Below are 23241 nucleotides of genomic sequence, written 5' to 3' on the forward strand. Positions count from 1 at the left end.
TCACACAACCTTGGACGTCCGTATCGGGGCTTTTTCGTCGGATTGTATTGACAATTTAGGCTCTTTTCTGTTTCCGTAACCCCTTTTGCAATTCTTTGTTCGGTGCGAACATGCATTGGCATTTTGGGAGGAATAGCATCGAAGCTGTGGATTGCCTTGTGGGGCTGTGACATCATTTTCCCAATAGGAATTCTTTCAAGCCCTGAGCACAGCTTCTCTTTCCAGTGATTGGTGTGGGCTTGATCTTCTTTCTTCCATCTCTCGCCGTTTTGTGAGAACAGGTCCTTCCTTCCCTTCTGGGTTAGATGGACTCGTGGGTATCACTTCAGTGAATGGCATTGTCAGTGGGGGTGATAATTCCCTTCTCATTGGAAGACTTTGCGGTGAGTATTAGAAGTGCAAGTGATTTCTCTTCCCCTTCCTCCCTGTCCATCTCTCAGAGCCACCGGGAAACAGAGGCCTCATCCAGGGTCACACAGGCCTGAGGGAGTGCAACTAGACTGTTGTTTCTTCAGGCCCTCAGTGCTGGACATCATCCGGGATACTCTGTGTGTGTCTTCCTCAGTCTGGCGTCCCTTCAGACCTTTCCCTAGTTTTCACAGGCTTGTTGTGTTGGTGTTCTTTGTCTGTTTGGAGACACGTCCTTGAGAAGCTTTGTGTTTCCACTCATTCGTCTCGCGATGTATGACCTGTCTTTTGCTTTTGTAATGAGGTCTTTCCCACGGTAGATATCTTTGATTTTGCAAAGTCCACTGTATTCTCTGGGTTGTTTTGTGGACTGCCTTTTAGTTTTGTGTGTGAAGACTCAAAGCACGTGTCCGGTTTCTGCTCATTGTTCTTCTAGATTTGTGACAAGTTTTCATGGAAACTTTGTCTAGGGATAACTGGAAGTGAACTCGGTGTAAGGTGTCAAGTCTCCATCTCCATTCATGTCATGCCCTGCAGTTTCCAATTCCCTGTTCCTGAGTGGTTTTGGAGACCTTGTGGGAAGTTTGGTTGCATCGGAGTTTGCATTTCCACCTTGAGTAGATTCACACTGTTCTGCCCTCAGGGACACTGTCAAGGGGGAGTGAGGAGCAGCCTGCACTTGCAGCAGTGACCACACGGTGGGGCGAGTGCTGCTGTTCCCTCTGGGAGCCCCAGGCCACAGGCATCCCAGTGAGGAGCCAGCTCTGTGCTCAGCTGAAAGGAGTTATTCTCTCAGGAGCCTCTGAGCCCTTGCCTTTGGATCACCCAGGGTGGGCATTTATTGTGACAGAAAAAAATTGCCCTGAATTCCATGGACGGAAGAGCCTGGCTGTGTAGAGTTCGTGAGTTGCCGTGAATCAGACACAACTGAGGACACAAAAACTCAATAGACTAAAACAGTTTTTGGGGGTGGGGGGAGTGAAAGGGGGTGATGTGGGGTTTTTTGTCTTATATAATAGCCAAGGGAAATCTAGTTTAAAACTAAATTCACATAGATGGGAAAGGTATAGCTCTCCGTCACCCTATTAAAAAAAAAAAAAAAAAAGACTTAACTTTTCTGAAAGTTTATTTAGTAGCTTCCTTGAGCAGTTCATTGTGAAGCTTTTTTTTTTTGTTTTTCTGTGACATTGGCCTCATTAAAAAGTACGGTTTGCGTTTACTGGATAATTTTGTTCATTGGTTTGTTAGGGAATCTTGGTAATATCTGAGTTTCCTGGGGAGCATGGTCACATGACCTGGCCCTGGCCAATCGGTGCGTTCCACCTCCCTGGCCACTGTGATTGGCTCCGGACTGGGGCAGTGCCCAATCGGGGCCCAGGGCCGGGCCTCACGTTGGAAGCCAGGGGAAGACGAGCTCTCGTCCTGCTGGGGTAGGGGAAGGGGTGGGGCCGGGGGAGGTCAGGCTCCAGCAGTGGGAGGGGCTTGAGGTCCGCCTGCGGCAGTTGGTGACCTTCCTGCTCCCCTCAGGGCAGAGCCGCCGGCCTGAGAATGAGGGCGCTGCTGAGCCCAGGGGCTGGGATGGCCCGTTGCTGCTGTGGTCCCAGAGCTCCACCCGAGACCTGAGGGAGGCCGTCTGCCCGTGAGTCCTCTCCCGCTTGTCTGTCAGCTTGTTTGAAGCATGCTGGGTTTTCTGCCCAGCTGGCTAAGGGGAGTCCCTGGAAATGCAAGGGTGTGGGTTTTGGCAGACTTCAGGGAAGACATGCCAGATGAGCCTGGGAGACTCCAGCTTAATCTGGATTCAGGAGATATCTCTTCGGGCCAGCTAGTAATTGTAGGATAAGCCTAATGAGTCTTCACAGGATGAAGAGAGTAACGTGCCAAGGTAGCAATCGATGTCCTCCTTCGAGAGGATGAAGCTGGTGCTCAGAGAAGGGGGGAACTTGGCCACAGCAAGGAGGTGTGCACCCAGACAGAACCCCCAGATCCGGCCATTTGAGCTCAGGGAGGCCAGTGGTGTGGCTTGTCCCTGTGGCAGGGGCCGAGGCACGCAGCCCACCCTGATTCCTGCGGGGGCCTGACTTGGGAAGTGCCATCTGGTAGCTTTGAGACTCACCAAACCAAATTGCACTGGAGAGAGGAAGGACACCTTCCTTCATCCACCCCCCACCCCCGCCGGATTCCCACATACCCTGACCCCTTTCTCTGGATTTCGGAGCCATTTCCAGAGTCCCGCTCATATGACCTCATTCGAAGTGCACTGTGGACGAGCTGCCATCTGCAGCTGCTACCACAGCAGCCAAGGGCTTTAGCTCCCGAGTACCTCCCTTCCTTTGGAACTTGGGGGCCCTCTACTCCCCACTTGCACACCACAGACCTTTGCTGAGGATTGTGGGGACCCTCACTCAGTTTGCAGCACGTTGTAGCCATCCCTGTCCTCTCAATACCTCCCTTGCAACTCAGCTTGTGAGCTCCTTTGGAGCAGCGTGGCCCACCTGGCTGCAACGGAAGAGACACAGCTGACAGGGAAACAACAGCTTAGATCTGACAGCCGGAAAGCTCTGTCAAAAGGGACCTCCCTCTTCACACCGTAGAGGCTGTAGGAGCCGCCAGGGTTTGGGAACCAGTGCTGGGGCCAAAATGACTCCACAGCTGTTTTCCTTCCTGGGGAGGGTTCTGGCTCCAGTGGGAATGGCTCAAGTCTCCTAAGGTTCTGAAAGCCCACTGTGTGCAGATTCACGGTACACAGAGAGGAGAAGGTGGAGTCCTGCCCTGGAGGTGGGCACAGCTCACGGATGAGCCAGGCAGGCAGGCAGGCAGGCAGGGCATGAGAACACCTGAGCTGCCTTCATGAGTGAATGGTGTGGGGGCAGAGGAAGAGAAGCCGGTCTGCTCCCTCATGTGGTGCCCAGGGCAGGTTGTCCCCAGAGGAAACCCTTACGACGGTGAGGACTATCACTGCTGTTTCCCAAGGGGTTCCGTCGGTGCGTGTCTTCCCCGGAGCGGTCAGGCCGTCTCTAAAGTACACTGGCCATGGGCATTGCCTCTCCTTGGAACTTCCCATGTGTTTCTCTTTTTTATGGAACAGTGATTTTTTAGAGGGGTTCTGGGCCACAAGGTTGTTGGGTCATTTTCTAGCCTTCTGTCGTGAAGAACGCTTTCCTGGGCGTTGGGGTGGTTTGTTGTTCCAGCTCCCTTTCTTGGCTTCTTTTGGGAGCTGGTGCAACAAGAGGAGCTCAGCCTCTGCCTTCTGGCTGAGATGTCACCCTTCAAACAGCAATGCCTGCCTGGAGATAATGATGGCATTTGCCAAAAGGGCTTCGTTTGGCACATGATATCTTGAAAGGACGTACACCGTCCTTTCAGCTATCAAAGGCTAGTTCAAATGACATACAAATGAGAACTCTCCAATGGAGTCTTACAGTAGGTGGAGAGTCCGAAAAAAACTCCTTCAGTCATTTCACTGAGAGTCATTGATTGGGGACACCAAGAATATAGGAAGGAATGCAGAAAGAAAAGATGAAATTGTGTTCAGGATCGGGGGGAGGGATGAACAGGGCGTGCTTGCCTTGAATCCAGGCTTTGTTGGGGGGTGGGGCATAAAGATCGAACGGGTCTGAAACTACAAAGTGGGATGGTAACACAGTATCACCAGAGTTACACAACAGTGTTCCCAAATTGCAACAATGATGAAAAAGTTTACTAATCCCAACTTAACCAAGAGAAATACAGGAAACCATACGCAAAATAAAACATCACCAGAAAGGTGGAAACAAACCAAATGCAAAGCAGTTCAGGCGAAAGGAACTCCATGTCCCCTGGGGGCAGACCGAGTTGCCGGCGTCCACGGTGAGCAGACAGGGATGGAGGCTGCAGAGCCGACCGCTCCCCTGGACGTGGTGTTTCCGGCAAGGGCTCTGGGTCTCTGCCCAGAGCGGGGGCTCGTTCTTCCTGCAGGGGCGAGTGAGTCATCGTCGGCGTCTGGGTGTTGCGCGGGAGCCAGGGCAGGCTCTCCCTGCCGAGGCGGTGACTCCTCCTCTGCCTCGGGTTCTCCTGCCAAAGCCCGAGCAGGTACAGGTACACGTGGAGGTGGAGGTTCTGGCTGAGGGGGTGGGACATCAGTGCCTGGGGCTGGGGGCCCTGCAGGCACGGAGATCCGATCTGCCCGGTGTGCTGGCCAGTACCCAGCTGGCCTGGTGTCTCTGCGAGGGCAAGTCTCGGTTCTCCATCTGGCCTCGGTGGATCCCTGGGTCCTGCACCTGGAGCCACCACCTCTGTAGGGACAGGTCTGGGAAGTAGAGCCTGGTTCCAGTTGGAGGCCAGTGCTAGAGCTGGGGGAGAAGCAAAGTTTGCCCACAGGCCAGCCTTGGCATGTGCGTATCCCGGGACAGAAAGCTTCCAAGAGATTCCCAAAGAATACCCAGGGTCGGATGTCTTTTGGGACTGAAGTGTGCAAGATGGGGGTGGGGGTGTGAGGCCAGCGCTTGCTGCAGGCCCAGCAGCATCTTTCGGGGACTCGTCCGTGTGTAGCTCAGCACCCCCTCCCCACACACTCCCGTGCACCAGCCCCAGCGTCCTCACCTCTGTGCTCTGGCGTGCTGGGCTCCAGGTCCTCCTGCTGCCTCAGAGGCCGGGGTTCTCGGGACTCTGGGTCGGAGCCGGGTGTGCTGAGCTCCGTGGCAGCCTCAGACTGGGCCGCCGGGTGTATCCTGGGCGGTGTCTCGGCAGCAGGCCTTCCCCGCCTCCGCTTCGCCCCCGGTGGGGCTGATGCCTCCGTGGGCACGCTCACCTGGAGCCTGCACTGGGCCTCACGGGCGGGGGGGTGGTGCTCCGACCCCTCCCTCCGGGAGGTGGACGGGGTGTCCCCGTCCTCGGCCTCATCACGTGGGAAGCTCTGCAACGACAGTGACCGTCAGCCAGCCGTGCTGGGAGTTTTCCGAGCTGGGCCTGGCCAGTGGAGCCGCTGCTTCTGCCTGCTCGAACTTCTCTTCCCAGAAGGGTCAGAGACGCGTGTCTGCTCAGATCCCCACCCGGGAGGAAAGAGACCCACCTGAGGGTGTGAGGTCAGCCTGGGCGGCCGGCGCTGCCCGCACTCTCCCCATCCCACCCAGCCTGCTCTCCCCTGGGGTGTGGACACAACTTGTCCGCAGGCTTCTGACCCCACATCCGCCTGGGCTTCCTTGAGGGAGACACACCCCGAGAAACCCGCATCCACACACACAGGCAAAGGACCCGGTGTTTCCGGGTGGCATGGGAGAGGTGGCCTGGCCCCGCCTGGGGCTCCCCGTGTTACCTTTCTGTTTCTCCGGGCAAAGGGCCAGAGGCCTCTCGGGGGTGCCCTGAGCCAACGTCGACAGGGTGCCCACGCACACTGCCTGTGAGCTCTCCTGAGGCCCCGGCCTCTGGGCAGGGGCAAGCAGCAGAACATCCTGGCAGCAAGTGATCTGGCTGGGGGCTCCTCTCCGCTCTGGAGGCCTGGATACCCGGGTTGCGGGTTCTGTTGGGTTCTGTTGCCGGCAGGTGACATCATTTCCTGGGGTTCGTGCTGAGGTCCCTTCCCCAAAACTTCGCAAGGGAATCTCTGGGTTTCTGACTGCTCGACCACCCCCCTTAGGCCATGTGCAGGCACAGTGACAGCCACACAGCCCAGCCCACAGCCCTGGGGAGGCCTGGGTGCAGCCAGGGCCTGAGCTCCGAGGACCCCGCTGCTCTCAGACCAGGCTCCTTCTTCTCATAAGTGGTGTGGCCCTGGACAAGCATATGCCCCTCAGGGTTTCCCCGGTCTCTCCATCTGCAGAGTGGGGGTCATTCTCCCATCTGTTTCCTAGGTCTGTCGGCCTACGAGCAGCTCCATGCCTTTCCACCTGGGGCTGATATCACGTGGAGCTTGTGCGCTGAGACTTCAGAAAGAAAGACTCCATCCAGGGCTGACACAGCACAGAATGGGGCAGAACGAGGCCTGGATGCGCCGTGGTACCCAGGAAAAGGCACTCCCCCTCCTGACTGTTTTGAGACCCCGCATGCAAGTTGGAGGACCGAAAGGAAGACTCGAAGGTCTCCCTCTCTGATAGAAAAGAGTAGCCAACTTTCTGGTCCTCTGTTTCCATTGAGATTCTGTTCAAGTGTCCCAGCTCGGCTTCTGCGGGTGGCTGAGCTTCTAATGGCTCCCTGCGTTCTTGTCTTTTCCTCTCCAAACCTTCCGTCCGTTTCCCCCTTCTGGGGTGGATGGGCGCTGTCATTGCTTCTACCTTCGAGACAGATTGATGAAAAGTCTGGACCATCGACTCCTTTCCTCTCTTTGGTTCCGTGTCTCTCTCTGGCTGTGTCCCTCTCTTTTCCTTTCTCGATTCAGTCTGTGTCTTCCTCTTTCTCTCTCGTGTGTGGATGGATGGATGCTAGGAATGCACATGTATATGATTAGATGAGGGTTATGTTTTAGGGATAGGTTAGAGGGAGAGAAAGGCTTTAGGTCGGAGTTGGTCATGGGGGAAGGGTCAAGGGTGGTGGTGGTGTTTCTTGGAATCTGAGTGCTGTGCATTCTTCGTCTCTTTCCATATGAACCCCTTCTCAGATACACCACTTGCAAGGAGTCTCTCATGTTCCGTTTCCTATCTTTTGCATTTGTGAATGCTTAGCTTCTCTGTTGTGAAGAGGTTCCATTGGATGGAAACCCATTGGTGTACTTGGTTTCCCTCTTTCCCTTACTTGAAGAGACCCATTTCTACCTCCGCCCAGCAAATGGCAAGGAGACTCTGATGTTAAGGAGCCTTTGACCTACGCTTCTTTCTAGCTATCTCATGACATCAGTCTTTAGGGTGAGGTTTTTCCCCGATATTGAGGTGGTGTGAGATCAAAACCAATAGCGTTCTTCAGATGTAGCTGTCTGGTTTTCCCATGGACATTGATTGAAGAGGCTTTCTTGTTCCCATTTGGATATTCTCCCCTTCTGTGTCAGAGATGAGTTGACCTTGGATGCCGGGGTTTGTTTCTGGACCCTCAACTTTATTCCATCGATCTGGATCTGTGTGTGTTGTTGTATTCCCAATAGCATACTGTCCTGCTGCTGCCGCTGCGGCTAAGTCACTTCAGTCGTGTCTGACTCTGCGCGACCCCATGGCCTGCAGCCTACCAGGCTCCTCCGTCCAGGGCATTTTCCAGGCAAGAGTACTGGAGTGGGTCGCCATCGCCTTCTCCGATACTCTCCTGAGGATCCTAGTTTGGTCGTCTAATTTCCTTTCACACAACCTTGGACGTCCGTATCGGGGCTTTTTCGTCGGATTGTATTGACAATTTAGGCTCTTTTCTGTTTCCGTAACCCCTTTTGCAATTCTTTGTTCGGTGCGAACATGCATTGGCATTTTGGGAGGAATAGCATCGAAGCTGTGGATTGCCTTGTGGGGCTGTGACATCATTTTCCCAATAGGAATTCTTTCAAGCCCTGAGCACAGCTTCTCTTTCCAGTGATTGGTGTGGGCTTGATCTTCTTTCTTCCATCTCTCGCCGTTTTGTGAGAACAGGTCCTTCCTTCCCTTCTGGGTTAGATGGACTCGTGGGTATCACTTCAGTGAATGGCATTGTCAGTGGGGGTGATAATTCCCTTCTCATTGGAAGACTTTGCGGTGAGTATTAGAAGTGCAAGTGATTTCTCTTCCCCTTCCTCCCTGTCCATCTCTCAGAGCCACCGGGAAACAGAGGCCTCATCCAGGGTCACACAGGCCTGAGGGAGTGCAACTAGACTGTTGTTTCTTCAGGCCCTCAGTGCTGGACATCATCCGGGATACTCTGTGTGTGTCTTCCTCAGTCTGGCGTCCCTTCAGACCTTTCCCTAGTTTTCACAGGCTTGTTGTGTTGGTGTTCTTTGTCTGTTTGGAGACACGTCCTTGAGAAGCTTTGTGTTTCCACTCATTCGTCTCGCGATGTATGACCTGTCTTTTGCTTTTGTAATGAGGTCTTTCCCACGGTAGATATCTTTGATTTTGCAAAGTCCACTGTATTCTCTGGGTTGTTTTGTGGACTGCCTTTTAGTTTTGTGTGTGAAGACTCAAAGCACGTGTCCGGTTTCTGCTCATTGTTCTTCTAGATTTGTGACAAGTTTTCATGGAAACTTTGTCTAGGGATAACTGGAAGTGAACTCGGTGTAAGGTGTCAAGTCTCCATCTCCATTCATGTCATGCCCTGCAGTTTCCAATTCCCTGTTCCTGAGTGGTTTTGGAGACCTTGTGGGAAGTTTGGTTGCATCGGAGTTTGCATTTCCACCTTGAGTAGATTCACACTGTTCTGCCCTCAGGGACACTGTCAAGGGGGAGTGAGGAGCAGCCTGCACTTGCAGCAGTGACCACACGGTGGGGCGAGTGCTGCTGTTCCCTCTGGGAGCCCCAGGCCACAGGCATCCCAGTGAGGAGCCAGCTCTGTGCTCAGCTGAAAGGAGTTATTCTCTCAGGAGCCTCTGAGCCCTTGCCTTTGGATCACCCAGGGTGGGCATTTATTGTGACAGAAAAAAATTGCCCTGAATTCCATGGACGGAAGAGCCTGGCTGTGTAGAGTTCGTGAGTTGCCGTGAATCAGACACAACTGAGGACACAAAAACTCAATAGACTAAAACACTTTTTGGGGGTGGGGGGAGTGAAAGGGGGTGATGTGGGGTTTTTTGTCTTATATAATAGCCAAGGGAAATCTAGTTTAAACCTAAATTCACATAGATGGGAAAGGTATAGCTCTCCGTCACCCTATTAAAAAAAAAAAAAAAAAAAACGACTTAACTTTTCTGAAAGTTTATTTAGTAGCTTCCTTGAGCAGTTCATTGTGAAGCATTTTTTTTTTTTTTCTGTGACATTGGCCTCATTAAAAAGTACGGTTTGCGTTTACTGGATAATTTTGTTCATTGGTTTGTTAGGGAATCTTGGTAATATTTGAGTTTCCTGGGGAGCATGGTCACATGACCTGGCCCTGGCCAATCGGTGCGTTCCACCTCCCTGGCCACTGTGATTGGCTCCGGACTGGGGCAGTGCCCAATCGGGGCCCAGGGCCGGGCCTCACGTTGGAAGCCAGGGGAAGACGAGCTCTCGTCCTGCTGGGGTAGGGGAAGGGGTGGGGCCGGGGGAGGTCAGGCTCCAGCAGTGGGAGGGGCTTGAGGTCCGCCTGCGGCAGTTGGTGACCTTCCTGCTCCCCTCAGGGCAGAGCCGCCGGCCTGAGAATGAGGGCGCTGCTGAGCCCAGGGGCTGGGATGGCCCGTTGCTGCTGTGGTCCCAGAGCTCCACCCGAGACCTGAGGGAGGCCGTCTGCCCGTGAGTCCTCTCCCGCTTGTCTGTCAGCTTGTTTGAAGCATGCTGGGTTTTCTGCCCAGCTGGCTAAGGGGAGTCCCTGGAAATGCAAGGGTGTGGGTTTTGGCAGACTTCAGGGAAGACATGCCAGATGAGCCTGGGAGACTCCAGCTTAATCTGGATTCAGGAGATATCTCTTCGGGCCAGCTAGTAATTGTAGGATAAGCCTAATGAGTCTTCACAGGATGAAGAGAGTAACGTGCCAAGGTAGCAATCGATGTCCTCCTTCGAGAGGATGAAGCTGGTGCTCAGAGAAGGGGGGAACTTGGCCACAGCAAGGAGGTGTGCACCCAGACAGAACCCCCAGATCCGGCCATTTGAGCTCAGGGAGGCCACTGGTGTGGCTTGTCCCTGTGGCAGGGGCCGAGGCACGCAGCCCACCCTGATTCCTGCGGGGGCCTGACTTGGGAAGTGCCATCTGGTAGCTTTGAGACTCACCAAACCAAATTGCACTGGAGAGAGGAAGGACACCTTCCTTCATCCACCCCCCACCCCCGCCGGATTCCCACATACCCTGACCCCTTTCTCTGGATTTCGGAGCCATTTCCAGAGTCCCGCTCATATGACCTCATTCGAAGTGCACTGTGGACGAGCTGCCATCTGCAGCTGCTACCACAGCAGCCAAGGGCTTTAGCTCCCGAGTACCTCCCTTCCTTTGGAACTTGGGGGCCCTCTACTCCCCACTTGCACACCACAGACCTTTGCTGAGGATTGTGGGGACCCTCACTCAGTTTGCAGCACGTTGTAGCCATCCCTGTCCTCTCAATACCTCCCTTGCAACTCAGCTTGTGAGCTCCTTTGGAGCAGCGTGGCCCACCTGGCTGCAACGGAAGAGACACAGCTGACAGGGAAACAACAGCTTAGATCTGACAGCCGGAAAGCTCTGTCAAAAGGGACCTCCCTCTTCACACCGTAGAGGCTGTAGGAGCCGCCAGGGTTTGGGAACCAGTGCTGGGGCCAAAATGACTCCACAGCTGTTTTCCTTCCTGGGGAGGGTTCTGGCTCCAGTGGGAATGGCTCAAGTCTCCTAAGGTTCTGAAAGCCCACTGTGTGCAGATTCACGGTACACAGAGAGGAGAAGGTGGAGTCCTGCCCTGGAGGTGGGCACAGCTCACGGATGAGCCAGGCAGGCAGGCAGGCAGGCAGGGCATGAGAACACCTGAGCTGCCTTCATGAGTGAATGGTGTGGGGGCAGAGGAAGAGAAGCCGGTCTGCTCCCTCATGTGGTGCCCAGGGCAGGTTGTCCCCAGAGGAAACCCTTACGACGGTGAGGACTATCACTGCTGTTTCCCAAGGGGTTCCGTCGGTGCGTGTCTTCCCCGGAGCGGTCAGGCCGTCTCTAAAGTACACTGGCCATGGGCATTGCCTCTCCTTGGAACTTCCCATGTGTTTCTCTTTTTTATGGAACAGTGATTTTTTAGAGGGGTTCTGGGCCACAAGGTTGTTGGGTCATTTTCTAGCCTTCTGTCGTGAAGAACGCTTTCCTGGGCGTTGGGGTGGTTTGTTGTTCCAGCTCCCTTTCTTGGCTTCTTTTGGGAGCTGGTGCAACAAGAGGAGCTCAGCCTCTGCCTTCTGGCTGAGATGTCACCCTTCAAACAGCAATGCCTGCCTGGAGATAATGATGGCATTTGCCAAAAGGGCTTCGTTTGGCACATGATATCTTGAAAGGACGTACACCGTCCTTTCAGCTATCAAAGGCTAGTTCAAATGACATACAAATGAGAACTCTCCAATGGAGTCTTACAGTAGGTGGAGAGTCCGAAAAAAACTCCTTCAGTCATTTCACTGAGAGTCATTGATTGGGGACACCAAGAATATAGGAAGGAATGCAGAAAGAAAAGATGAAATTGTGTTCAGGATCGGGGGGAGGGATGAACAGGGCGTGCTTGCCTTGAATCCAGGCTTTGTTGGGGGGTGGGGCATAAAGATCGAACGGGTCTGAAACTACAAATTGGGATGGTAACACAGTATCACCAGAGTTACACAACAGTGTTCCCAAATTGCAACAATGATGAAAAAGTTTACTAATCCCAACTTAACCAAGAGAAATACAGGAAACCATACACAAAATAAAACATCACCAGAAAGGTGGAAACAAACCAAATGCAAAGCAGTTCAGGGGAAAGGAACTCCATGTCCCCTGGGGGCAGACCGAGTTGCCGGCGTCCACGGTGAGCAGACAGGGATGGAGGCTGCAGAGCCGACCGCTCCCCTGGACGTGGTGTTTCCGGCAAGGGCTCTGGGTCTCTGCCCAGAGCGGGGGCTCGTTCTTCCTGCAGGGGCGAGTGAGTCATCGTCGGCGTCTGGGTGTTGCGCGGGAGCCAGGGCAGGCTCTCCCTGCCGAGGCGGTGACTCCTCCTCTGCCTCGGGTTCTCCTGCCAAAGCCCGAGCAGGTACAGGTGCACGTGGAGGTGGAGGTTCTGGCTGAGGGGGTGGGACATCAGTGCCTGGGGCTGGGGGCCCTGCAGGCACGGAGATCCGATCTGCCCGGTGTGCTGGCCAGTACCCAGCTGGCCTGGTGTCTCTGCGAGGGCAAGTCTCGGTTCTCCATCTGGCCTCGGTGGATCCCTGGGTCCTGCACCTGGAGCCACCACCTCTGTAGGGACAGGTCTGGGAAGTAGAGCCTGGTTCCAGTTGGAGGCCAGTGCTAGAGCTGGGGGAGAAGCAAAGTTTGCCCACAGGCCAGCCTTGGCATGTGCGTATCCCGGGACAGAAAGCTTCCAAGAGATTCCCAAAGAATACCCAGGGTCGGATGTCTTTTGGGACTGAAGTGTGCAAGATGGGGGTGGGGGTGTGAGGCCAGCGCTTGCTGCAGGCCCAGCAGCATCTTTCGGGGACTCGTCCGTGTGTAGCTCAGCACCCCCTCCCCACACACTCCCGTGCACCAGCCCCAGCGTCCTCACCTCTGTGCTCTGGCGTGCTGGGCTCCAGGTCCTCCTGCTGCCTCAGAGGCCGGGGTTCTCGGGACTCTGGGTCGGAGCCGGGTGTGCTGAGCTCCGTGGCAGCCTCAGACTGGGCCGCCGGGTGTATCCTGGGCGGTGTCTCGGCAGCAGGCCTTCCCCGCCTCTGCTTCGCCCCCGGTGGGGCTGATGCCTCCGTGGGCACGCTCACCTGGAGCCTGCACTGGGCCTCACGGGCGGGGGGGTGGTGCTCCGACCCCTCCCTCCGGGAGGTGGACGGGGTGTCCCCGTCCTCGGCCTCATCACGTGGGAAGCTCTGCAACGACAGTGACCGTCAGCCAGCCGTGCTGGGAGTTTTCCGAGCTGGGCCTGGCCAGTGGAGCCGCTGCTTCTGCCTGCTCGAACTTCTCTTCCCAGAAGGGTCAGAGACGTGTGTCTGCTCAGATCCCCACCCGGGAGGAAAGAGACCCACCTGAGGGTGTGAGGTCAGCCTGGGCGGCCGGCGCTGCCCGCACTCTCCCCATCCCACCCAGCCTGCTCTCCCCTGGGGTGTGGACACAACTTGTCCGCAGGCTTCTGACCCCACATCCGCCTGGGCTTCCTTGAGGGAGACACACCCCGAGAAACCCGCATCCACACACACAGGCAAAGGACCCGGTGTTTCCGGGTGGCATGGGAGAGGTGGCCCGGCCCCGCCTGGGGCTCCCCGTGTTACCTTTCTGTTTCTCCGGGCAAAGGGCCAGAGGCCTCTCGGGGGTGCCCTGAGCCAACGTCGACAGGGTGCCCACGCACACTGCCTGTGAGCTCTCCTGAGGCCCCGGCCTCTGGGCAGGGGCAAACAGCAGAACATCCTGGCAGCAAGTGATCTGGCTGGGGGCTCCTCTCCGCTCTGGAGGCCTGGATACCCGGGTTGCGGGTTCTGTTGGGTTCTGTTGCCGGCAGGTGACATCATTTCCTGGGGTTCGTGCTGAGGTCCCTTCCCCAAAACTTCGCAAGGGAATCTCTGGGTTTCTGACTGCTCGACCACCCCCCTTAGGCCATGTGCAGGCACAGTGACAGCCACACAGCCCAGCCCACAGCCCTGGGGAGGCCTGGGTGCAGCCAGGGCCTGAGCTCCGAGGACCCCGCTGCTCTCAGACCAGGCTCCTTCTTCTCATAAGTGGTGTGGCCCTGGACAAGCATATGCCCCTCAGGGTTTCCCCGGTCTCTCCATCTGCAGAGTGGGGGTCATTCTCCCATCTGTTTCCTAGGTCTGTCGGCCTACGAGCAGCTCCATGCCTTTCCACCTGGGGCTGATATCACGTGGAGCTTGTGCGCTGAGACTTCAGAAAGAAAGACTCCATCCAGGGCTGACACAGCACAGAATGGGGCAGAACGAGGCCTGGATGCGCCGTGGTACCCAGGAAAAGGCACTCCCCCTCCTGACTGTTTTGAGACCCCGCATGCAAGTTGGAGGACCGAAAGGAAGACTCGAAGGTCTCCCTCTCTGATAGAAAAGAGTAGCCAACTTTCTGGTCCTCTGTTTCCATTGAGATTCTGTTCAAGTGTCCCAGCTCGGCTTCTGCGGGTGGCTGAGCTTCTAATGGCTCCCTGCGTTCTTGTCTTTTCCTCTCCAAACCTTCCGTCCGTTTCCCCCTTCTGGGGTGGATGGGCGCTGTCATTGCTTCTACCTTCGAGACAGATTGATGAAAAGTCTGGACCATCGACTCCTTTCCTCTCTTTGGTTCCGTGTCTCTCTCTGGCTGTGTCCCTCTCTTTTCCTTTCTCGATTCAGTCTGTGTCTTCCTCTTTCTCTCTCGTGTGTGGATGGATGGATGCTAGGAATGCACATGTATATGATTAGATGAGGGTTATGTTTTAGGGATAGGTTAGAGGGAGAGAAAGGCTTTAGGTCGGAGTTGGTCATGGGGGAAGGGTCAAGGGTGGTGGTGGTGTTTCTTGGAATCTGAGTGCTGTGCATTCTTCGTCTCTTTCCATATGAACCCCTTCTCAGATACACCACTTGCAAGGAGTCTCTCATGTTCCGTTTCCTATCTTTTGCATTTGTGAATGCTTAGCTTCTCTGTTGTGAAGAGGTTCCATTGGATGGAAACCCATTGGTGTACTTGGTTTCCCTCTTTCCCTTACTTGAAGAGACCCATTTCTACCTCCGCCCAGCAAATGGCAAGGAGACTCTGATGTTAAGGAGCCTTTGACCTACGCTTCTTTCTAGCTATCTCATGACATCAGTCTTTAGGGTGAGGTTTTTCCCCGATATTGAGGTGGTGTGAGATCAAAACCAATAGCGTTCTTCAGATGTAGCTGTCTGGTTTTCCCATGGACATTGATTGAAGAGGCTTTCTTGTTCCCATTTGGATATTCTCCCCTTCTGTGTCAGAGATGAGTTGACCTTGGATGCCGGGGTTTGTTTCTGGACCCTCAACTTTATTCCATCGATCTGGATCTGTGTGTGTTGTTGTATTCCCAATAGCATACTGTCCTGCTGCTGCCGCTGCGGCTAAGTCACTTCAGTCGTGTCTGACTCTGCGCGACCCCATGGCCTGCAGCCTACCAGGCTCCTCCGTCCAGGGCATTTTCCAGGCAAGAGTACTGGAGTGGGTCGCCATCGCCTTCTCCGATACTCTCCTGAGGATCCTAGTTTGGTCGTCTAATTTCCTTTCACACAACCTTGGACGTCCGTATCGGGGCTTTTTCGTCGGATTGTATTGACAATTTAGGCTCTTTTCTGTTTCCGTAACCCCTTTTGCAATTCTTTGTTCGGTGCGAACATGCATTGGCATTTTGGGAGGAATAGCATCGAAGCTGTGGATTGCCTTGTGGGGCTGTGACATCATTTTCCCAATAGGAATTCTTTCAAGCCCTGAGCACAGCTTCTCTTTCCAGTGATTGGTGTGGGCTTGATCTTCTTTCTTCCATCTCTCGCCGTTTTGTGAGAACAGGTCCTTCCTTCCCTTCTGGGTTAGATGGACTCGTGGGTATCACTTCAGTGAATGGCATTGTCAGTGGGGGTGATAATTCCCTTCTCATTGGAAGACTTTGCGGTGAGTATTAGAAGTGCAAGTGATTTCTCTTCCCCTTCCTCCCTGTCCATCTCTCAGAGCCACCGGGAAACAGAGGCCTCATCCAGGGTCACACAGGCCTGAGGGAGTGCAACTAGACTGTTGTTTCTTCAGGCCCTCAGTGCTGGACATCATCCGGGATACTCTGTGTGTGTCTTCCTCAGTCTGGCGTCCCTTCAGACCTTTCCCTAGTTTTCACAGGCTTGTTGTGTTGGTGTTCTTTGTCTGTTTGGAGACACGTCCTTGAGAAGCTTTGTGTTTCCACTCATTCGTCTCGCGATGTATGACCTGTCTTTTGCTTTTGTAATGAGGTCTTTCCCACGGTAGATATCTTTGATTTTGCAAAGTCCACTGTATTCTCTGGGTTGTTTTGTGGACTGCCTTTTAGTTTTGTGTGTGAAGACTCAAAGCACGTGTCCGGTTTCTGCTCATTGTTCTTCTAGATTTGTGACAAGTTTTCATGGAAACTTTGTCTAGGGATAACTGGAAGTGAACTCGGTGTAAGGTGTCAAGTCTCCATCTCCATTCATGTCATGCCCTGCAGTTTCCAATTCCCTGTTCCTGAGTGGTTTTGGAGACCTTGTGGGAAGTTTGGTTGCATCGGAGTTTGCATTTCCACCTTGAGTAGATTCACACTGTTCTGCCCTCAGGGACACTGTCAAGGGGGAGTGAGGAGCAGCCTGCACTTGCAGCAGTGACCACACGGTGGGGCGAGTGCTGCTGTTCCCTCTGGGAGCCCCAGGCCACAGGCATCCCAGTGAGGAGCCAGCTCTGTGCTCAGCTGAAAGGAGTTATTCTCTCAGGAGCCTCTGAGCCCTTGCCTTTGGATCACCCAGGGTGGGCATTTATTGTGACAGAAAAAAATTGCCCTGAATTCCATGGACGGAAGAGCCTGGCTGTGTAGAGTTCGTGAGTTGCCGTGAATCAGACACAACTGAGGACACAAAAACTCAATAGACTAAAACACTTTTTGGGGGTGGGGGGAGTGAAAGGGGGTGATGTGGGGTTTTTTGTCTTATATAATAGCCAAGGGAAATCTAGTTTAAACCTAAATTCACATAGATGGGAAAGGTATAGCTCTCCGTCACCCTATTAAAAAAAAAAAAAAAAAACGACTTAACTTTTCTGAAAGTTTATTTAGTAGCTTCCTTGAGCAGTTCATTGTGAAGCATTTTTTTTTTTTTCTGTGACATTGGCCTCATTAAAAAGTACGGTTTGCGTTTACTGGATAATATTGTTCATTGGTTTGTTAGGGAATCTTGGTAATATTTGAGTTTCCTGGGGAGCATGGTCACATGACCTGGCCCTGGCCAATCGGTGCGTTCCACCTCCCTGGCCACTGTGATTGGCTCCGGACTGGGGCAGTGCCCAATCGGGGCCCAGGGCCGGGCCTCACGTTGGAAGCCAGGGGAAGACGAGCTCTCGTCCTGCTGGGGTAGGGGAAGGGGTGGGGCCGGGGGAGGTCAGGCTCCAGCAGTGGGAGGGGCTTGAGGTCCGCCTGCGGCAGTTGGTGACCTTCCTGCTCCCCTCAGGGCAGAGCCGCCGGCCTGAGAATGAGGGCGCTGCTGAGCCCAGGGGCTGGGATGGCCCGTTGCTGCTGTGGTCCCAGAGCTCCACCCGAGACCTGAGGGAGGCCGTCTGCCCGTGAGTCCTCTCCCGCTTGTCTGTCAGCTTGTTTGAAGCATGCTGGGTTTTCTGCCCAGCTGGCTAAGGGGAGTCCCTGGAAATGCAAGGGTGTGGGTTTTGGCAGACTTCAGGGAAGACATGCCAGATGAGCCTGGGAGACTCCAGCTTAATCTGGATTCAGGAGATATCTCTTCGGGCCAGCTAGTAATTGTAGGATAAGCCTAATGAGTCTTCACAGGATGAAGAGAGTAACGTGCCAAGGTAGCAATCGATGTCCTCCTTCGAGAGGATGAAGCTGGTGCTCAGAGAAGGGGGGAACTTGGCCACAGCAAGGAGGTGTGCACCCAGACAGAACCCCCAGATCCGGCCATTTGAGCTCAGGGAGGCCAGTGGTGTGGCTTGTCCCTGTGGCAGGGGCCGAGGCACGCAGCCCACCCTGATTCCTGCGGGGGCCTGACTTGGGAAGTGCCATCTGGTAGCTTTGAGACTCACCAAACCAAATTGCACTGGAGAGAGGAAGGACACCTTCCTTCATCCACCCCCCACCCCCGCCGGATTCCCACATACCCTGACCCCTTTCTCTGGATTTCGGAGCCATTTCCAGAGTCCCGCTCATATGACCTCATTCGAAGTGCACTGTGGACGAGCTGCCATCTGCAGCTGCTACCACAGCAGCCAAGGGCTTTAGCTCCCGAGTACCTCCCTTCCTTTGGAACTTGGGGGCCCTCTACTCCCCACTTGCACACCACAGACCTTTGCTGAGGATTGTGGGGACCCTCACTCAGTTTGCAGCACGTTGTAGCCATCCCTGTCCTCTCAATACCTCCCTTGCAACTCAGCTTGTGAGCTCCTTTGGAGCAGCGTGGCCCACCTGGCTGCAACGGAAGAGACACAGCTGACAGGGAAACAACAGCTTAGATCTGACAGCCGGAAAGCTCTGTCAAAAGGGACCTCCCTCTTCACACCGTAGAGGCTGTAGGAGCCGCCAGGGTTTGGGAACCAGTGCTGGGGCCAAAATGACTCCACAGCTGTTTTCCTTCCTGGGGAGGGTTCTGGCTCCAGTGGGAATGGCTCAAGTCTCCTAAGGTTCTGAAAGCCCACTGTGTGCAGATTCACGGTACACAGAGAGGAGAAGGTGGAGTCCTGCCCTGGAGGTGGGCACAGCTCACGGATGAGCCAGGCAGGCAGGCAGGCAGGCAGGGCATGAGAACACCTGAGCTGCCTTCATGAGTGAATGGTGTGGGGGCAGAGGAAGAGAAGCCGGTCTGCTCCCTCATGTGGTGCCCAGGGCAGGTTGTCCCCAGAGGAAACCCTTACGACGGTGAGGACTATCACTGCTGTTTCCCAAGGGGTTCCGTCGGTGCGTGTCTTCCCCGGAGCGGTCAGGCCGTCTCTAAAGTACACTGGCCATGGGCATTGCCTCTCCTTGGAACTTCCCATGTGTTTCTCTTTTTTATGGAACAGTGATTTTTTAGAGGGGTTCTGGGCCACAAGGTTGTTGGGTCATTTTCTAGCCTTCTGTCGTGAAGAACGCTTTCCTGGGCGTTGGGGTGGTTTGTTGTTCCAGCTCCCTTTCTTGGCTTCTTTTGGGAGCTGGTGCAACAAGAGGAGCTCAGCCTCTGCCTTCTGGCTGAGATGTCACCCTTCAAACAGCAATGCCTGCCTGGAGATAATGATGGCATTTGCCAAAAGGGCTTCGTTTGGCACATGATATCTTGAAAGGACGTACACCGTCCTTTCAGCTATCAAAGGCTAGTTCAAATGACATACAAATGAGAACTCTCCAATGGAGTCTTACAGTAGGTGGAGAGTCCGAAAAAAAACTCCTTCAGTCATTTCACTGAGAGTCATTGATTGGGGACACCAAGAATATAGGAAGGAATGCAGAAAGAAAAGATGAAATTGTGTTCAGGATCGGGGGGAGGGATGAACAGGGCGTGCTTGCCTTGAATCCAGGCTTTGTTGGGGGGTGGGGCATAAAGATCGAACGGGTCTGAAACTACAAATTGGGATGGTAACACAGTATCACCAGAGTTACACAACAGTGTTCCCAAATTGCAACAATGATGAAAAAGTTTACTAATCCCAACTTAACCAAGAGAAATACAGGAAACCATACACAAAATAAAACATCACCAGAAAGGTGGAAACAAACCAAATGCAAAGCAGTTCAGGGGAAAGGAACTCCATGTCCCCTGGGGGCAGACCGAGTTGCCGGCGTCCACGGTGAGCAGACAGGGATGGAGGCTGCAGAGCCGACCGCTCCCCTGGACGTGGTGTTTCCGGCAAGGGCTCTGGGTCTCTGCCCAGAGCGGGGGCTCGTTCTTCCTGCAGGGGCGAGTGAGTCATCGTCGGCGTCTGGGTGTTGCGCGGGAGCCAGGGCAGGCTCTCCCTGCCGAGGCGGTGACTCCTCCTCTGCCTCGGGTTCTCCTGCCAAAGCCCGAGCAGGTACAGGTGCACGTGGAGGTGGAGGTTCTGGCTGAGGGGGTGGGACATCAGTGCCTGGGGCTGGGGGCCCTGCAGGCACGGAGATCCGATCTGCCCGGTGTGCTGGCCAGTACCCAGCTGGCCTGGTGTCTCTGCGAGGGCAAGTCTCGGTTCTCCATCTGGCCTCGGTGGATCCCTGGGTCCTGCACCTGGAGCCACCACCTCTGTAGGGACAGGTCTGGGAAGTAGAGCCTGGTTCCAGTTGGAGGCCAGTGCTAGAGCTGGGGGAGAAGCAAAGTTTGCCCACAGGCCAGCCTTGGCATGTGCGTATCCCGGGACAGAAAGCTTCCAAGAGATTCCCAAAGAATACCCAGGGTCGGATGTCTTTTGGGACTGAAGTGTGCAAGATGGGGGTGGGGGTGTGAGGCCAGCGCTTGCTGCAGGCTCAGCAGCATCTTTCAGGGACTCGTCCGTGTGTAGCTCAGCACCCCCTCCCCACACACTCCCGTGCACCAGCCCCAGCGTCCTCACCTCTGTGCTCTGGCGTGCTGGGCTCCAGGTCCTCCTGCTGCCTCAGAGGCCGGGGTTCTCGGGACTCTGGGTCGGAGCCGGGTGTGCTGAGCTCCGTGGCAGCCTCAGACTGGGCCGCCGGGTGTATCCTGGGCGGTGTCTCGGCAGCAGGCCTTCCCCGCCTCCGCTTCGCCCCCGGTGGGGCTGATGCCTCCGTGGGCACGCTCACCTGGAGCCTGCACTGGGCCTCACGGGCGGGGGGGTGGTGCTCCGACCCCTCCCTCCGGGAGGTGGACGGGGTGTCCCCGTCCTCGGCCTCATCACGTGGGAAGCTCTGCAACGACAGTGACCGTCAGCCAGCCGTGCTGGGAGTTTTCCGAGCTGGGCCTGGCCAGTGGAGCCGCTGCTTCTGCCTGCTCGAACTTCTCTTCCCAGAAGGGTCAGAGACGTGTGTCTGCTCAGATCCCCACCCGGGAGGAAAGAGACCCACCTGAGGGTGTGAGGTCAGCCTGGGCGGCCGGCGCTGCCCGCACTCTCCCCATCCCACCCAGCCTGCTCTCCCCTGGGGTGTGGACACAACTTGTCCGCAGGCTTCTGACCCCACATCCGCCTGGGCTTCCTTGAGGGAGACACACCCCGAGAAACCCGCATCCACACACACAGGCAAAGGACCCGGTGTTTCCGGGTGGCATGGGAGAGGTGGCCCGGCCCCGCCTGGGGCTCCCCGTGTTACCTTTCTGTTTCTCCGGGCAAAGGGCCAGAGGCCTCTCGGGGGTGCCCTGAGCCAACGTCGACAGGGTGCCCACGCACACTGCCTGTGAGCTCTCCTGAGGCCCCGGCCTCTGGGCAGGGGCAAACAGCAGAACATCCTGGCAGCAAGTGATCTGGCTGGGGGCTCCTCTCCGCTCTGGAGGCCTGGATACCCGGGTTGCGGGTTCTGTTGGGTTCTGTTGCCGGCAGGTGACATCATTTCCTGGGGTTCGTGCTGAGGTCCCTTCCCCAAAACTTCGCAAGGGAATCTCTGGGTTTCTGACTGCTCGACCACCCCCCTTAGGCCATGTGCAGGCACAGTGACAGCCACACAGCCCAGCCCACAGCCCTGGGGAGGCCTGGGTGCAGCCAGGGCCTGAGCTCCGAGGACCCCGCTGCTCTCAGACCAGGCTCCTTCTTCTCATAAGTGGTGTGGCCCTGGACAAGCATATGCCCCTCAGGGTTTCCCCGGTCTCTCCATCTGCAGAGTGGGGGTCATTCTCCCATCTGTTTCCTAGGTCTGTCGGCCTACGAGCAGCTCCATGCCTTTCCACCTGGGGCTGATATCACGTGGAGCTTGTGCGCTGAGACTTCAGAAAGAAAGACTCCATCCAGGGCTGACACAGCACAGAATGGGGCAGAACGAGGCCTGGATGCGCCGTGGTACCCAGGAAAAGGCACTCCCCCTCCTGACTGTTTTGAGACCCCGCATGCAAGTTGGAGGACCGAAAGGAAGACTCGAAGGTCTCCCTCTCTGATAGAAAAGAGTAGCCAACTTTCTGGTCCTCTGTTTCCATTGAGATTCTGTTCAAGTGTCCCAGCTCGGCTTCTGCGGGTGGCTGAGCTTCTAATGGCTCCCTGCGTTCTTGTCTTTTCCTCTCCAAACCTTCCGTCCGTTTCCCCCTTCTGGGGTGGATGGGCGCTGTCATTGCTTCTACCTTCGAGACAGATTGATGAAAAGTCTGGACCATCGACTCCTTTCCTCTCTTTGGTTCCGTGTCTCTCTCTGGCTGTGTCCCTCTCTTTTCCTTTCTCGATTCAGTCTGTGTCTTCCTCTTTCTCTCTCGTGTGTGGATGGATGGATGCTAGGAATGCACATGTATATGATTAGATGAGGGTTATGTTTTAGGGATAGGTTAGAGGGAGAGAAAGGCTTTAGGTCGGAGTTGGTCATGGGGGAAGGGTCAAGGGTGGTGGTGGTGTTTCTTGGAATCTGAGTGCTGTGCATTCTTCGTCTCTTTCCATATGAACCCCTTCTCAGATACACCACTTGCAAGGAGTCTCTCATGTTCCGTTTCCTATCTTTTGCATTTGTGAATGCTTAGCTTCTCTGTTGTGAAGAGGTTCCATTGGATGGAAACCCATTGGTGTACTTGGTTTCCCTCTTTCCCTTACTTGAAGAGACCCATTTCTACCTCCGCCCAGCAAATGGCAAGGAGACTCTGATGTTAAGGAGCCTTTGACCTACGCTTCTTTCTAGCTATCTCATGACATCAGTCTTTAGGGTGAGGTTTTTCCCCGATATTGAGGTGGTGTGAGATCAAAACCAATAGCGTTCTTCAGATGTAGCTGTCTGGTTTTCCCATGGACATTGATTGAAGAGGCTTTCTTGTTCCCATTTGGATATTCTCCCCTTCTGTGTCAGAGATGAGTTGACCTTGGATGCCGGGGTTTGTTTCTGGACCCTCAACTTTATTCCATCGATCTGGATCTGTGTGTGTTGTTGTATTCCCAATAGCATACTGTCCTGCTGCTGCCGCTGCGGCTAAGTCACTTCAGTCGTGTCTGACTCTGCGCGACCCCATGGCCTGCAGCCTACCAGGCTCCTCCGTCCAGGGCATTTTCCAGGCAAGAGTACTGGAGTGGGTCGCCATCGCCTTCTCCGATACTCTCCTGAGGATCCTAGTTTGGTCGTCTAATTTCCTTTCACACAACCTTGGACGTCCGTATCGGGGCTTTTTCGTCGGATTGTATTGACAATTTAGGCTCTTTTCTGTTTCCGTAACCCCTTTTGCAATTCTTTGTTCGGTGCGAACATGCATTGGCATTTTGGGAGGAATAGCATCGAAGCTGTGGATTGCCTTGTGGGGCTGTGACATCATTTTCCCAATAGGAATTCTTTCAAGCCCTGAGCACAGCTTCTCTTTCCAGTGATTGGTGTGGGCTTGATCTTCTTTCTTCCATCTCTCGCCGTTTTGTGAGAACAGGTCCTTCCTTCCCTTCTGGGTTAGATGGACTCGTGGG

At 54.9% G+C, this 23241-nt stretch overlaps 1 long non-coding RNA gene across 1 annotated transcript; it reads right to left on the minus strand.

Annotated features, from left to right (window-relative positions):
• Positions 1–19365: 19365 nt before the first annotated feature.
• LOC145514020 (uncharacterized) lies at positions 19366–21163 on the minus strand. The gene is made up of 2 exons (XR_014059816.1): positions 20269–21163; positions 19366–20018 (listed from the first exon to the last, which is right to left on the minus strand). It is a non-coding gene; the product is annotated as an uncharacterized LOC145514020 (long non-coding RNA).
• Positions 21164–23241: the final 2078 nt, after the last annotated feature.

The sequence above is a fragment of the Giraffa tippelskirchi genome, chromosome 7, assembly GCF_054371585.1.
Source record: "Giraffa tippelskirchi isolate mGirTip1 chromosome 7, T2T-mGirTip1v1.2.pri, whole genome shotgun sequence".
Classification (NCBI taxonomy): domain Eukaryota; kingdom Metazoa; phylum Chordata; class Mammalia; order Artiodactyla; family Giraffidae; genus Giraffa; species Giraffa tippelskirchi.